Source organism: Hyaena hyaena, unplaced genomic scaffold (genome assembly GCF_003009895.1).
Source record: "Hyaena hyaena isolate Hyena2069 unplaced genomic scaffold, ASM300989v1 scaffold_768, whole genome shotgun sequence".
Classification (NCBI taxonomy): domain Eukaryota; kingdom Metazoa; phylum Chordata; class Mammalia; order Carnivora; family Hyaenidae; genus Hyaena; species Hyaena hyaena.
Window position 1 is genome coordinate 13933 of NW_024081403.1, and position 16799 is coordinate 30731.

Sequence of the window (16799 nt, forward strand, 5' to 3'; positions counted from 1 at the left end):
AGATATCAAATGCAATTATTTGATTGAGTAGGTATAACCTATACCTAGGGGATATGTAACACAAGCAATAAAAGATAAGTAATTTTTTAAATAGAGTGCAAGCAGGGGAGGGGTAGAGAGAGAGGGATAGAGAGAGAATCACAGGGCAGAGAGGGTGAATCCCAAGTAGGCTCTGCACTACTTGTAGTACTTTGTACTACAAGTACAGGGCTGGATGCAGGGTTAGATCCACAAACCCTGAGATTATGACCTAGGCTTAAATCAAGAGTCAGATGCCTAAATAGGCGAGCCACCCAGGTGCCCCTATTCTCTTGAACTTCCCTCTTTCCTTTCCTTTCCTTTCCTTTCCTTTCCTTTCCTTTCCTTTCCTTTCCTTTCCTTTTCCTTTCATTCCCCTTTCCCATTCCCTTCCCTTCCCTTTCCTTTAATTTTCCAGAGGCAGGGAGGGAGAGAGAGGGAGAGAAAGAATCCCAAGCAGGCTCCATGTGATCAGCACAGAGCCCCATGTGGAGATCAAACATATGAACCATGAGATCATGATCCGAGCTGAGATCCAGAACTGGACATTTAAGTGACTGAGCCACCACCCAGGTGCCCTAAGGGTAAGTTATTAAGCTAACATAGTATGCTGTGCAAGTCTGGAAACTGTAAAAAACACATGCTTCAGGTGCCTAGGTGGCTGAGGCAGTTAAGTGTCCAACTTCAGCTCAGGCCATGATCTCACAGTTCTTGAGTTCAAGACCAGCAGCTGCCTTGCCCACTTTGGATCCTCTGCCCTCCTTTCTCTGCCTCTTCCCTCCTGAGGCTCTCTCATTCTCTCAAAAATGAATAAACATTAAAACAAAACAAAACACATGCCTCAGAATTTTCTTTTATATATATATATATATTTATTTATTTATTTCTGAGAGAGAGAGAGAGAGCAAGAGAGTGAGCAGGGGAGGGTCAGAGAGAGAGGGAGACACAAAATCTGAAAGAGGCTCCAGGCTCTAAGCTGGCTGTCAGCACAGAGCCCAACGCGGGGCTCAAACCCACGAACCATGAGATCATGACCCGAGCCGAAGTCTGACAGTTAACAGATGGAGCCACCCAGGCTCCCATGCCTCAGAATTTTCTTGCCCAAGGGACCAGTATATTTATACTGCAACTTCTGAGAGTCACTGGTTGGGGGATATCTGAGGGTCATTAATTCCTTGTACATTCCCCTTTGTGTAGGAGTGGGAAGGAGGCTTTCTGAAAGTCCAAGACAAGTTCTCAAGCACAGAGATACTATTTCTGGCCATGTGAGTTTGTCTAGACTACACTGGGACAATAAAGTCTGAGGAACACGAGTGAGGCACTGACAGAGTCTGCTCCATTAGAGACGGTCAGTGTTCCTACTTTTAATCTGTGACTATGAGCAAGTCGGTAAATAACAGTATCTTGCCAATTAAAAATTATTTTTTTTAGTCTGTAACAGGAAGCCTAACAATGCAGAAATTCAATAAGCATTCCAGACCTCCTTCAGCAGCCTAATGAGATCATCAAGGACCCAGGTTTTCCCCATCTTTCTCTACTATCCCTAACAGAGTAGCCTTAGTCCTCATCCATCTAGTAATCACATGGTTGCAAGATAGCTGCTCTGATACTAAGTTCAAAGGGAGCAAGTGAAAATGAAAGAGGGAACAGCCCAACTACTTAATTTCATAGCCTTATATCTTTAATCAAAAAACAATCTTTACCAGAAGACAGTTAACAAAATTCCAATAAATGTGGCAACTATGGAGTCACATAGCCAACCTTACCTGCAGAAACAAGTTGATGGCTGTATCAATCAAGTTCAGTGTCAGAAATAAAAGTCTTTTAAGAATTTTAAGCAGAAAGGCATTTAATATAAGAATTAGAAGCTTAGAAAATAACAGGCAAGACTAGATGATTTCTAATTTGAACCCCAGTTGTTCCTATAACTACTTAGCTCAATTTACACATGAAAGCTACAATGTGGCCAAAGTTAAGAAACTGTAGATATACAAGGATATTAATGTTAACTCATGTGTTTAGGGAGACTCACCTGAGGTGTGATCCAGTGATTGGAAGCCAGAGCCAGAAAATCAAGACTTCTGGGAATACAGCAACAAAGGCCAGAGCACTGCTAGGAACAAAACAAAGAAAACATGTATCCATGTGAGTAATTGTTATTCAAGACACTTGCTACAAAGGAGCCTGAGGAACAAAGAAATTACAATGAGACTAACTTGAACTGAAAAAGACCAAACCATGACACTTGTTCTATGGTTAAAAACACTGAATTTCTATAAATATCATAAGAGATTAAGAGAATTGTTTCACTACATAATAAGAACATTAAGGTCCAAAGAGCATTTGAGATGGAATTGTAAAGATTCAGGACAAATGACATATGCATATGATGGAACTACTATGTATTCTGGAAGATTGCCTTGAGTCATTACTAACTTCACTCAGGACTCAACTTTGAAGTTTTCAGGGACATAAAAAACATATCACAAAATATTAATTTGGAAATTAAACAAAGTATCAAGTAGAGAGTACTATGAATTTTCTGTAAATGTACTGTTAATTCCCACAATGCCACTAAAACAATGAAAAATAAAGACACTCAACCATAAATATATCAACCTTTTAATGTATCAAACCAACAGAAAGGGGTAAGAGAACAATATCTATTGTGGAATCCTAAGGAACTTGGTGTGATAGGTGGGTAAAGACAATTCAGGAGGCATTTATGTAGTCATTGCAGTTAAAATTCTCTTTCGGTGTATCTTCGGAAGACTTCTGTTTAGATACCAAGTTTGGCGGGGAGTGATCACTTTTAATATGAACCTTTAATGAGGCTGTCCTCTTTTATATACTTTATGCTTAAATGGGAACCAGAATAAAATAATTAATATATAAAAGTATTGATTTTTCTGTAGTAGTAATGTCAGGTGATGGTTGGGCATTTGGACTTCACGTACTGAAAAACTTTTCAAGTTATTGACTCAATGTCATTTTGTGCTTTATCACCTCATTGTAAATTTTGTGAAGTAGGTAGTCTTTTTAAGCATATGTAACAAATCAGAAATTGGGAATGTGGAGAAAATTAACTTGGGTAAGATGATACATCTAGTAATATTAGGAAAGGTGGACTGAGTCTCAGATGTCTGACTCCAGGACCTAAGTTCCCAGCCTCGTCACTGTACCCCATGCACACACTTGTGCATTGAAAGTTCTCTTTAGAGGCACAGAAATAAAACTCTTTTTGATACGCTGGTTTCATGACAATAATGGAGAACATAAAAATTGTGACTGTGCTTCAGTTATGTCTGGATTGGGAAAGTTTTTCAAATAAAAACAGTAGAGATAAATATATGGCTAATGAAGAGTCTGAGAAGTAATAAATCATTTTTTGCTGATATTCTCTTGGCCACCATATCCACATGCAATTATAATAACTCTTTTCTGGTGTATTGCATTTAGAAAATGATGGCCTGGTTTGTAAGGTGCTTTAGAGCAATCAAACAAAAGTAAAATATGAAAGACAGCATAGAACCTAGAGGCTGGTTCCTTTTACTTATATCTCCTCACCTATTAACTGATCCTTCTATCAAACTGCATGGACCTTCCAGAAAACCTAATTCAACAACTTTTATAAATGGCTGTGACCCAGAATGCATCTCTGCCAGCATCTTCATATCTAAACAAACCTCTCTTTGCCCACCGCCCATATATGATCAATATTTTTACTGACTTCGATGCTTCCCAACCTCATTTTATCAGCATTCCAGTTCACACTTAAGATTGGGTTAAGGGGAGGAAACAACCCTTCTTCATCAGGTCTTTACTCTAAGACTCCAACTTCTCAATTTTGAAGAGGCTCTGAGCTTATATTCTATTCTTAAGCTCTTATATTTTTTTAAAGATCAAAGCCCAGTGCACTAGGATGTGCCTGACTAGACTGATGAGAAGCCAGTTATAGACCTGCCAGTTATAGACTGAAAAAAAAAAGTCCTGAACTGTACATAGAAGGGGCATCATTTACAGTATTTCTCAGAAACCTGGAGACATGGCATTGAGAACTCTTATCTAAGTTTCTAATTGTCTTTTGCTTACTACATAACATAAATAATTACATTTTTAACCACCCATCCTGTATGTCCCTATAATTTTAATGCAGACATCATAGCTACTCAGGATTGTGACAGTCACTGATTTACAACTTTCTTACAACCTATTTATTTGTTTGATCTTGGTCTTCACTTCTGTGTTTGATGTTTTACTTTGTGTTGATTTTGGCACCATTTAATTTTATTAGTTTTTATATTTGTCATCAAGAGTAATGACTCAAACATTCAATTACTCTTTGCTTTGAATGAGTCACTCCAATTTTCGTTTCACTGATATTTTAAATAAATTTATTTAAAGAATCTAACCTAGAAAAACAGAATGAAGCATAAGAAGAATGCCCATGTTAAGAAAGATTTTCAAACATACAGAACAATAGTGAAATGAAATAACCTTGCAATTTTGACCATAAAGTAGCAGACAAGTTCCCATAATTTTAAAAACTGAAGAGTGTAGTAATAATAATAATAATAATAAAGTTGGAATATAACTCAGCAATCAAATATTCCAATGCCTTTAAATGTTCTATTTTCCTACAAGTTAACTTGATGACTTTATATGACACATAGATTAATGAATACAAGAAATCTAAAGATTAAGCCCATAAGTAATATGATGTGGAAATGAAAATAAAACTGAAATGACAAAGTCTTAACTGAGGAAGAATCAATTAAACTTCCGCTGAACAAGCTGTTTGACATTATGCTTTCCCTGTGGAAGCCTTTAATTTCTATCAAATGTTTTCTATAATTAGGTCCTAGTCTATCTTTAACCTCTTAATACATTACATGCAACAAAAGACTTAAAATATTAAGGAATTAAGGTATTATTTTAAAGTAAAATTATAGGGGATTCCGGCAAGATGGCGGAGAAGAAGGAAGCTCTGTACTTGCACTCGAGCCCATACCTCACACGGAAAAGATCTGAAGCCATCAGAAACCTTACGAAACCTGAGAGATTGGAGAAAAACAGGACGCAGAATCCACTGAGAAAGCCTTCTAATGTGAGTGTGAACTGGGGAAAATAAAATCGGGCCGGGATCGGAGACTCCAGGGTTGGTGGCGATTCCCCTCTGCGGGGAGTGAGAGGGGAAAAAGAAAGAGTCGGAAACAGAAAAAACTCCACTCGGGGGAAAAACCTCCACTCGGGGCATAGAAACACCCTGCTCGCCAAATACCTGCACGCCAGGTCCCCTCGCGCCAACTGGCCCCGGAGGGGCTGAGCGCACAGACTGCTTCTTTGTGCGGGCTCCTGGCGGCTGCACTTCAGAGTGGTGGCGCGCCTGCCGCCATTGTAGCTCCCGGGCGGCTGGGGCCCCTGGAAGAGCCGCGCGCGGACACCGGGCATCCGCACCCCTGGCTGGCTGGGGCTCTGGAGGGAAGGCAAAGAGCTAAAAACTGGGAAATTAGCCTGTGAGTTCGTGTTTCCGGTGACGAGCCATAGAGGGACCCGGTTTTCCTCACTCCAGAGGACTCCGGCTCAGAGCACCCTGCGGGCAAGCCCCCGCGCATGCGCGCCAGCCGGACCCAGAGAAGGAAGCAGCGATTCTGACTCCGCCCCCAGAGCTCGGCAGGGGGCCTGGAATTGCCCGAGGGGGCTGCCTGGGAAGCGGTGTCTAAGGCAATTTCAGCGGGGCGCGCGGACTGGGATGTGGAGATTGGAACTGGTCTGGGTTGAAGAGTGCAACCGACTTCGGCTGCGCCCCCGGTACGGGGAGTTTACACGCCCAAAAGAGCGAGGAGCAGCTCTTGCTTCAAGAAGGGACTGGAGCACCGTCACTCTCCTCCCCACAACCGCCGAGGCAGAGCTCCCGCCTGAGGCATTGGATCACGCCACGCCCATCCCTGCCTGAGAGGTGCCCTCCTCCCTTTATTTATTTTTTTTCTTTTCTTTCTTTTTTCCCCAGAACACTGACCTGATTAACTCTGGTCACTAGCTTGCTTAAACAATCATATTTAGTCCATTCTATAGATGTAAATTCTACACTGACATTGTCATCTCTTTCTCTCAGGAGTAGACTATATAGTTTCTCTGGATAAACCAGCGTCCTTCTCTCACCTATCCAACCATATTCTACCCTTTACCTCTTTGAAAAAAGCTTCTTATCCCTTCTGCCTGTTCATTCTATTTCCAATTCTGCCTCATCCCGCCCTGCCTTCTCTCTCTTTCTCTATGCTCTTCAACCAGCACTGCATACACACGGCTATTTAACTGTAGCTGGGAAACCGGTTGTATGCTTTAAACCATTCTTTGTCCATCGGTTTTCTTCTTTTTTCCTTTTCTTTTCTCCTTTTTAACCATTTTATGTATTTTATACTCCCTATTATTCGCCCTCCCACCTCTGTCTTTTCTCTTAACTTTTTCATTTTCCTCTCGGTTTGCATGTTAGATGATAGTCTGTGCATTTGTGTGCTTCTGCTCCCTGTGTGTTTGTCTGTCTGTTTTCTTCTCCAGGGCTACCTCAAGAAACAAGCCAGAGTACACAAGGTGGAGAGTCCCAAATATCACTACGAAAAGGAAAATAAAATAACCAAGGTCCCAACAAGAGAGACCAAGGGAGACCATTCAAAAAACACTCTCTGAAAGGATAGGCCCTGGAAAGTCAAAGAGTCTTCCTGGATATAGCAGCGCTCATAGAAACAGAGAGCATAACAGGTCTTTAAAACCAACAAGAGCCAGAAAGCTAACTAAAATGACAAAACAAAAGAGCTCTCCTCCAAAGAAACTCCAAGAAGAAATGACAGCTAATGAACTGCTCAAAACAGATATCAGCAGCATCACTGAACAAGATTTTAGAATAATAATGATAAAATTAATAGCTGGGCTTGAAAAAAGCATAGGGGACATCAAAGAAACTATGGCTACAGACAGACTGAAAAATAAAAATAGACATGAAGAAGTTAAAAATGCGATAAATGAGATCCATAATAAAATAGAGGCCTCCAATGCACAGATTGAAGCGGCAGAAAGGAGAATTAGTGATTTAAAAAACACCATTATAGAAAAACAAGAAGCTGACAAAAAAAGAGACAAACTGATCCAGGAATATGAAAGAAAACTTCGAGAGCTCAGTGATATGGTCAAACGCAACAATATCCGTATCATAGGAATCCCAGAAGAGGAAGAGAGAGGGAAAGGTGCTGAAGGAGTCCTGGAACAAATTATAGCAGAAAACTACCCTGAACCAAGGAAGGAAGTAAATGTGGAAATACAAGAGGCTCAGAGGACTCCCCTCAGTTGTAACTTGAATCGATCTTCTGCACAGCATATCATAGTAAAAATGGCAAAATACAAGGACAAAGAGAGAATTTTGAAAGGAGTTAGGGAGAAAAGGGCCCTAACATACAAAGGGAAACCTATCAGAGTGGTGACAGACCTATCTACTGAAACTTGGCAGGCCAGAAAGGAATGGCAGGAGATCTTCAATGTGATGGGCAGTAACAATATGCAGCCACGAATCCTCTATCCAGCAAGCCTGTCATTCAAAATAGAAGGAGAGATAAAAACATCTCCAAGTAAACAGAAATTGAAAGAATTTGTCACCCCTAAGCCAGCCCTACAAGAAATCCTGAGGGGGACGCTCTGAAGGAAAGGTTGCAAGGAACAAAGATACCAGAGACACCACCACAAACATGAACCCTACAAAAGATACAAAGACTCTAAACCCACATATTTCAATAATAACACTGAATGTAAATGGGATGAATGCTCCAATCAAAAGACACAGGGTAGCAGAATGGATTTAAAAAAAAAAAAATCCATCTATATGCTGTCTACAAGAAACTCATTTAAGACTGGAAGATACCTTCAGATTAAAAGTAAGAGGATGGAGAAATATATATCATGCTACGGGAAATCAAAAGAAAGCTGGAGTAGCTATACTTATATCAGACAAAGTGGACTTTAAATTAAAGACAATAACAAGAGATGAAGAAGGGCACTACATAATAATTACAGGGTCCATCCATCAGGAAGAACTAACTATCATAAATGTCTATGCACCGCATATGGGAGCACCGAAATTTCTAAAACAATCACAAACAGAAACAAGCTTATAGATAAGAATGTGCTTATAGCAGGGGACTTCAATACTCTTCTTACAGCAATGGATAGGTCAACCAGACAGAAAATCACTAAAGAAATAATGGACTTGAAAGACACATTGGACCAGATGGATCTGACGGATATATTTAGACCTTTACATCCTGAGGCCAGGGAATTTACTTTCTTCTCAAATGCACATGGCACATTCTCCAAGATAGATCACATACTGGGACATAAAGCAGCCCTCAATAAATATAAAAGAATTGAGATCATACCATGCACACTGTCAGATCATAATGCTTTGAAACTTGAAATCAATCACAGGAAGAAGTCTGGAAAACCTCCAAAACATGGAGGTTAAAGAACACCCTACTAAAGAACGAATGGGCCAATCAGGCAATTAGAGATGAAATTTGAAAATATAGGGACACAAATGAAAATGAAACACAACAATTCAAAATCTATGGGATGCGGCAAAGGCAGTCCTAAGAGGAAAGTACATTGCTCTCCAGGCCTATTTCAAGAGATTAGAAAAAGCGCAAGTCCAAAATCTAACAGCTCACCTAAAGGAACTAGAGGCAGAGCAACAAGAACGCCCTAAACCCAGTAGAAGAAGAGAAATAGTAAAAATTAGAGCAGAAATAAACAACATAGAGACCAAAGAAACAATAGAACAGATCAATGAAACCAAGAGTTGGTTTTTTGAACGAATAAACAAAATTGACAAACCTCTAGCCAGACTTATCAAAAAGAAAAGAGAGAGCACCCAAAGAGACAAAATCATGGATGAAAATGGACTTAATTCAACCAACCCCTCAGAAATACAGGCAATTATCAGGGAATACTACGAAAATTTATATGCCAACAAATTAGACAACTTAGAAGAAATGGACAAATTCCTAAACACACACTCACTACCAAAATTCACACGGGAAGAAATAGAAAATCTGAACAAACCCATAACGAGTGAGGAAATTGAATCAGTTATGAAAAATCTCCCCAAAAATAAGAGCACTGGAACTGATGGCTTCCCTGGGGATTTCTACCAGACATTTAAAACAGAATTAATACCTTTCTTCTCAAGGTATTCCAAAAAAGAGAAATCGAAGGAAAACTTCAGGACTCATTATACGAAGCCAGCATCACTTGGATTCCCAAGCCAGACAGAGACCCAGCAAAAAAAGGGAACTACAGGCCAATATCCTTGATGAATACGGAAGCAAAAATCCTCATCAAGATACTTGCAAATCGAATCCAACAGCACATAAAAAGAATTATCCAACATGATCAAGTGGAATTCTTTCCTGGGTTACAGGACTGGCTCAATATTCACAAATCAATCAATGTGATACATCATATTAACAAAAGAAAAGATAAAAACCATGTGATCCTGTTGATAGATGCAGAAAAAGCATTTAACAAGATATAGCTTTCCTTCTTAATAAAGACCCCCAAGAAAGTCGGGATAGAAGGAACTTACCTAAACATCATAAAAGTCATCTATGGGAAGCCCTCAGCTAACATCATCCTTAACGGGGAAAAATTGAGAGCTTTCCCACTGAGATCAGGAACATGGCAGGGATGTGGACTCTCACCACTGTTGTTTAACATAGTGCTGGAAGTCCTAGCATCAGCAATCACACAACAAAGGGAAATAAAAGGCATCAGAATTGGTAAAGTAGAAGTCAAACTTTCACTTTTCTCAGACAACATGATACTCTACATAGAAAATCCGACAGACTTCACCAGAAGCCTACTATACCTGAACCAAGAATTCAGCCAAGTTGCAGGGTACAAACTCAACGTACAGAAATCGGTTGCATTTTTATACACCAAAAATGAAGCAACAGAAAGAGAAATCAAGAAACTGATCCCGTTCACAATTGCACAAAAAAAACCATAAAATACCTAGGAATAAACCCAAACAAAGATATGGGATATCTGTATGATGAAAACTATAGAAAACTTATGAAGGAAATTGAAGAAGACACAAAGAAATGGAAAAACATTTCATGCTCATGGATTGGAAGAATAAATATTGTTAAAATTTCATCACTACCCAAAGCAATCTACACATTCAATGCAATCTCAATCAAAATTGCACCATCATACTTCTCAAAACTAGAACAAACTATCCTAAAATTTGTATGGAACCACAAAAGACCCCGAATAGCCAAAGTCATATTGAAGAAGAAAACCAAAACGGGAGGCATCACCCTCTCAGACTTTAGCCTCTACTACAAAGCTGTCATCAGCAAGACAGTATGGTATTGGCACAAAAACAGACACCTAGACCAATGGAATAGCATAGAGAACTCAGAATTGGACCCACAAATGTATGGCCAACTAATCTTTGGCAAAGCAGTGAAGAGCATCCAATGGAAATAAGACAGCCTCCTTAACAGATGGTGCTGGGAGAACGGGACAACAACATGCAGAAGAATCAAACTAGATCATTTTCTCACACCATACACCAAAATAAACTCAAAATAGATAAAAGACCTGAATGTGAGACAGGAAACCATCAAAATCCTAGAAGAGAAAGCAGGAAAAATACTCTTTGACCTCCACCGCAGCAATTTCTTACTTGACACATCCCCAAGGCAAGAGAATCAAGAGCAAAAATGAACTACTGGGACCCTATCAGGATTAAAATGTTTCCTTCTGCACGGCAAAGGAAACAATCAATAAAACTAATAGGCAACTGACAGAATGGGAAAAGATAGTTGCAAATGACATATCAGATAAAGGGCTAGTATCCAAAATATATAAGGAACTCATCAAACTCCACATCCGAAACAAACAATCCAGTGACGAAATGGGTAGAAGACCTGAACAGACACTTCTCCAAAGAGGACATCCAGATGGCCAACAGACACATGAAACAATGCTCAGCATCCCTCCTCATCAGGAAAATACAAATCAAAACCACACTGTGATACCACCTCACACCAGTCAGAGTGGCTCAGTTGAACAAATCAGGAGGCTCTATATGCTGGCTAGGATGTGGAGAAACGGGCACGCTCCTACACTGTTGGTGGGAAAGTAAGCTGGTGCAGCCCCTCTGGAAAACAGTGTGGAGATTCCTCAAAAAATTAACAATAGATCTCTCCTATGACTCAGCAATAGCACTGCTAGGAATTTACCCAAGGGATACAGGAGTGCTGATGCATAGGGCCACATGTACCCCAATGTTCATAGCAGCACTTTCAACAATAGCCAAATGATGGAAAGAGCCTAAGTGTCCATCAATAGATGAATGGATCAAGAAGAAGTAGTATATTTATACAATGGAATACTACATGGCAATGAGAAAGAATGAAATCTGACCATTTGTAGCAATATGGATAGAGCTAGAGGGTGTTATGCTGAGTGAAATAAGTCAGGCAGAGGACAAATACCATATCTTTGCACATATAGGTGGATTAGGAGGAAGTTAACGGAGGATTAAGCAGAAGAAGGGGAAAAATAGTTGGTGAGAGGGAGGGCAGCAAACCATGAGAGAATCTTTAATGCTGAGAACAAGCTGAGGGCTGAGATGGGTGTGGGAGAGTGGAAGACGAGTGATGGGCATGGAGGCGGCACTTGTTGGGATGAGCACTAGGTGTTATATGTAAACCAACTTGACAATAAACTATTTAAGGAAAAAAAAGAAATTCCATGCAAATGAAAATTAATGAAAAACTAGTGTAGCTCTCATCATATTAGACAAAAAAGACTTCAATAGGAGGACTGTAGTAAGACAAGTGGGAAATTATATAATGATAAAGAGGTCAATCCAACAAGAAGATACAATATTTATCAATATAAATGCACCAAACATACAAGCACCAATATATATAAGGAAATACTAAGAACCCTAAAGGGAAAAACTGAAAGTAATACAATAATATTACGTGATTTTAATACCTGACTTACATCAACGAACAGGTTATCTAGACAGAAAATCAAGGAAACATTAGCCTTAAACAACACATGAGACCAGATGCATTAAGAAATAAATACATAACATTTCATAAAAAAGCAACAGAAAATATATTCTTAAATGCATTTGGAACATTCTACAAGATAGATCAGATGTTATGCCAGAAAGCAAGTATCAATAAATTCAAGATACATGAAATCTTGTCAAGTATTTTTTCTTACCACAATGGTACAAAACTAAAAATCAATTGTAAGGAAAAAACTGGAAAAACTACAAACATGTGGAGGTTAGAAGAAATCAAAGGAGAAATGAAAAAGAAGAAAACATACATACAAAATACCAACATCTAGGAGATGCAACAAAAGCAGTACTAAAAGGATAGTTCATAGCAATACAGGCCTATCTCTAGAAACAAGAAAAAAAATCAAAATCACGTTAAAATCAATGTACCTACTAAATAAATGTTTATGATAAAAATACTAGTGTAAAAACTATGATGACTGATTTTCATCCTTAGTATTGTGGAGGACAAAAAGACAAACCAATAATTGAGGTTTCTATTTGCATTCCTTTTTTGAGAAAAAGAGAGAGAGAGTGAAAGTGTACATGAGCAGGTGAGAGGGACAAAGGTAAAGAGACAAAGAATCTCAAACAGGCTCCATGATCAAGTGTGGAGGCCAACACTGAGCTTGATGTGATGACAGATCATGACCTGAGCCAAAATCAAGAGTCAGAGTCTTAACTGACTGAGCCGTCCAGGCATCCCTACTTGCATTATTAAGTAAGAAAGCTACTAATCAGAAGTGAACCAGTAGATTAATTAAAGTTATTTTAAATTAAGGAATATCAGTGGGATTTAATATATGTTTAGTGAATGAGTAAATGGTGTATTTTTTTGAATGAAACAGAATATACATTGTCTGGTTTAAAACGTCCAATATCGGGGCGCCTGGGTGGCTTAGTCGGTTAAGCGTCCGACTTTCGCTTAGGTCATGATCTCGCGGTTCGTGGGTTCGAGCCCCGCGTCGGGCTCTGTGCTGGCTGCCAGCTCGGAGCCTGGAGCCTGTTTCAGTCTGTGACTCCCTCTCTCTCTGACCCTTCCCTGCTCGCGCTGTCTCTCTCTCCTAGAAATAAATAAAACATTGAAAAAAAAAAAAAAAAGAAAAGAAAACGTCCAATATCTCTGATGAACAAAGATTCAAAAATCTTCAATTTTTAAAAGACTAGCGAATTTATTTCAGCAGTATATTAAAATTATCATGTACCATGACCAAAGTGGAATTTACACTTGTGTGGCAAAGATCATTCACCATGCACAAATCAATTAATGTGACACAACATGAATTAAAATCATATAGTCATCTTTAAAGGTGCAAAAAAATGAAAAGCTCTAACATCATGTTCAACAGTGAAAAACTAAGTTTTCCTTTAATGTCAAGAACAAGACATGGATGCCCACTTTCACCACTTCTTTTCAACATAGCATTCAAAATTCTATGCAAAGAAATTAGGCAAGAAAAAGGGAAAAAAAAAACCCTTATTAATCAGAAAGGAAAAGTAAAATTATCTCTTTGCTGATGACATGATCTTATATATAGAACACTAAAAAACGTACAAAAATCACCAGAAAATTCAGTAAAGCTGTAGGATACAATTCAACATGCAAATGTCAGTCACATTTCTCTACACCAACAATAAGCCATCTGAAAAGGAAATGAGGAAAACAGTCTCATTTATAATACCATCAAAAAGTATAAAACCTTTAAGGATAATCTTAATGAGGTGAAAGACTTGTACTATGAAAACTATAAATCATTAATAAAAAAATAAAGAAGACAAATGGAAAGATATTTCATGTTCACATATTAAAGAATTAATTTCGTCAAAATACTCATACTACTAAATGTGATCTACAAGATTTATATCAGTGCAATCCTTATCAAAACTCCAACGTCATTTTTCACAAAAATAGGGGAAAAATCCCAAAATACCTATGGAATGCCAAAAGACTCAAAACTGCCAAAACAATCTTAAGTGAGAACAACAAAATTAGAGATATTTTTCTTCCTGATTTCAGAATATCTTAAAAAGCCACAAATAGTATGCTATTAGCAATAAAGACAGACATACAACCCAAATGAATAGGACCCCAGAAATAAACCTACGTGTAAATGTTCAATCTTGAACGAGGGTGCCAAAATATTTAAGAAGAACAAGACAGTCTCTTCAGGAAACGGTGTTTGGAAAAGTGGATATCCATATGCAAAAGAAGGAAATTAGACCCTTAACACATGCCATACACAAAAGTTAAGTGAAAACAGAAATGGATTGAACACTTAAATGTAGCATTTGGAGTCATAACCTTTCTCTAAAAAAAATAAGAGAAAAGCCTCGTGACACTGGGTTTTTCAATAATACCTTAAATATGACACAAAAAGCACAAGCAACAAAAGTCAAACAGACAAGTGGGACTACAGAAAACTAAGCAGCTTCTGCACAGCAAAGAAAATAATCAACAGAGTGAAAAGACAACCTATGGGGAGAGAATACTTGCAAACCATACATCTGATAAAAGCTTAATATCCAAAATGCATAAAGAACTCATACAACTCAACAGCACAAGAATTTAATAATGTGATTTTAAACTGAGCAAAAGATGATAGACATTTCTCCACAGAAGGTATACAAAGGGCCAGCAAGCATATAAAAAGATGTTCAACAACACTAATCATCAGGAGATGCAAATCAAAATCACACTGAGATATCACTTCATATCTGCTAACATGGCTATCATTAAAAAAATAAGTGTTGATCAGGATGTGAAGAAATGGGGACCTTGCACACTGCTGCTGGAATATAAATTGGTGTACCTGTTATGGAAACCAATATAGACATTCTTGACAAAAATTAAAAATACAACTAGCATATGATCTGGCAATTCCACTCCTGGGTATACACCTAAAAGAACAGGTATCAAGATCATGAAGAGATATATGAAGTCCCATGTGTGTTGCAGCATTACTTAAAATAGCCAAAATATGTCAACAACAACCTAAATATCCATCAACAGATAAATGGATAGAAAAACTACCTTATACATATACATTAGAATATTATTCAGTCTTTAAAAATGAGCCAATTGGGGCGCCTCGGTGGCTTAGTCGGTTAAGCGTCCGACTTTCGCTTAGGTCATGATCTCGCGGTTCGTGGGTTCGAGCCCCGCGTCGGGCTCTGTGCTGACTGCCAGCTCAGAGCCTGGAGCCTGTTTCAGTCTGTGACTCCCTCTCTCTCTGACCCTCCCCTGCTCACGCTGTCTCTCTCTCTCTCTCTCCTAGAAATAAAACATTTTAAAAAATGAGCCAATTATACAATATATAACAATGGGGATGAATCCTGACAACAGTGTTCTATGTGGAAAAGTGCAGGCACAGAAGGATAAATACTGCATGATTCTACTTATATGAAACACAAGTCTAACTCATGGAAAAAGAGAGTGAAATGGTATGGTTGCAGGGTTATGGGGAAGGAGTTGGGGGCACTGTTGAACAGGTATGAACTTTCATTTATACCAGATAAATAAGTTCTAGAGATCTGCTGTAAAACAGTGTACCTATACTTAATATGATTATATTGCACACTAGAAGGAGAGTGGTAGGTACTGGCTTCCAGTTATGGAACGATTAGGTGATAGAGATAAAAGGTACAGAAAAGGCAATATAGTCAATGTATTATAATATTGCATGGTGACAGATGGTAGCTACACTTGTGATGTGCATAACATAATGTATAGACTTATCAATCAGTATGGTGTACACATGAAACATTAACATTTTATCTCAACTATACTTCTATAAAATAGTTTAAGAGTAGATCCCATGTTGTGTTCTCATCACAATAAAAAATAAAAATAAAAATAATTTTTAAAATACGTAAAAAGAAGTGTTCAAATAAAATCCAACAACAATAGCAATAAAATTGATGTAACTTTCTCTAAAAGACTGTCAATCCCTTCAGTAAATACTTTGGATATCATTTATGTCCTTTACAATATGATAGGAACTGGGTGTCTAAGAGCAATATAATTTCTGATCTCTATAATCTTATACTTCAATTAACAAAACCAAATAAAATATTACATAGAATTCTATAAAACAGCATACTGCCGCTAAGTTTTTGACTCCTTTACAATGCTTTTAAGTTAATAAGGGCTTGACCTTGGGAGAGATAATGGTATTTGAAGACTTACTTCAAGTAAATCATATACTGACAGATTTTCAAATTGTAGCGTAATTTAGAAAACAAAAGTTTATATATCTGAAGCAACATGGTCAACTTCCTACCAGGGAAGTTGTCTTTAAAATAGACCTTAAATATAAATGCATATATTTTTATTCCAACAGACAGAACATTCATTTGTAATTCTTAAGTAAATTTGAAATTTTTTTTAATTTAAAAAATATTGGTACTTTTCTAGTTATATTATTAACAAATCCACTTATATGTGCTTTTTATTTAGTGCCAAATATTAGACTGCCAATGGAAAAATAAAGACAATTAACCAGTTGTTTTCAACTTGGAGGTCTCACAGCATCATAAAAATAAAGCAAAATATAATTTTTTAATATTGCAGATTTGTTATTATCTACCTTTCAATGCCTAGTACATCATGAATTTCAATACCGTTGTCAAATAATTTTTCTTCCATTAT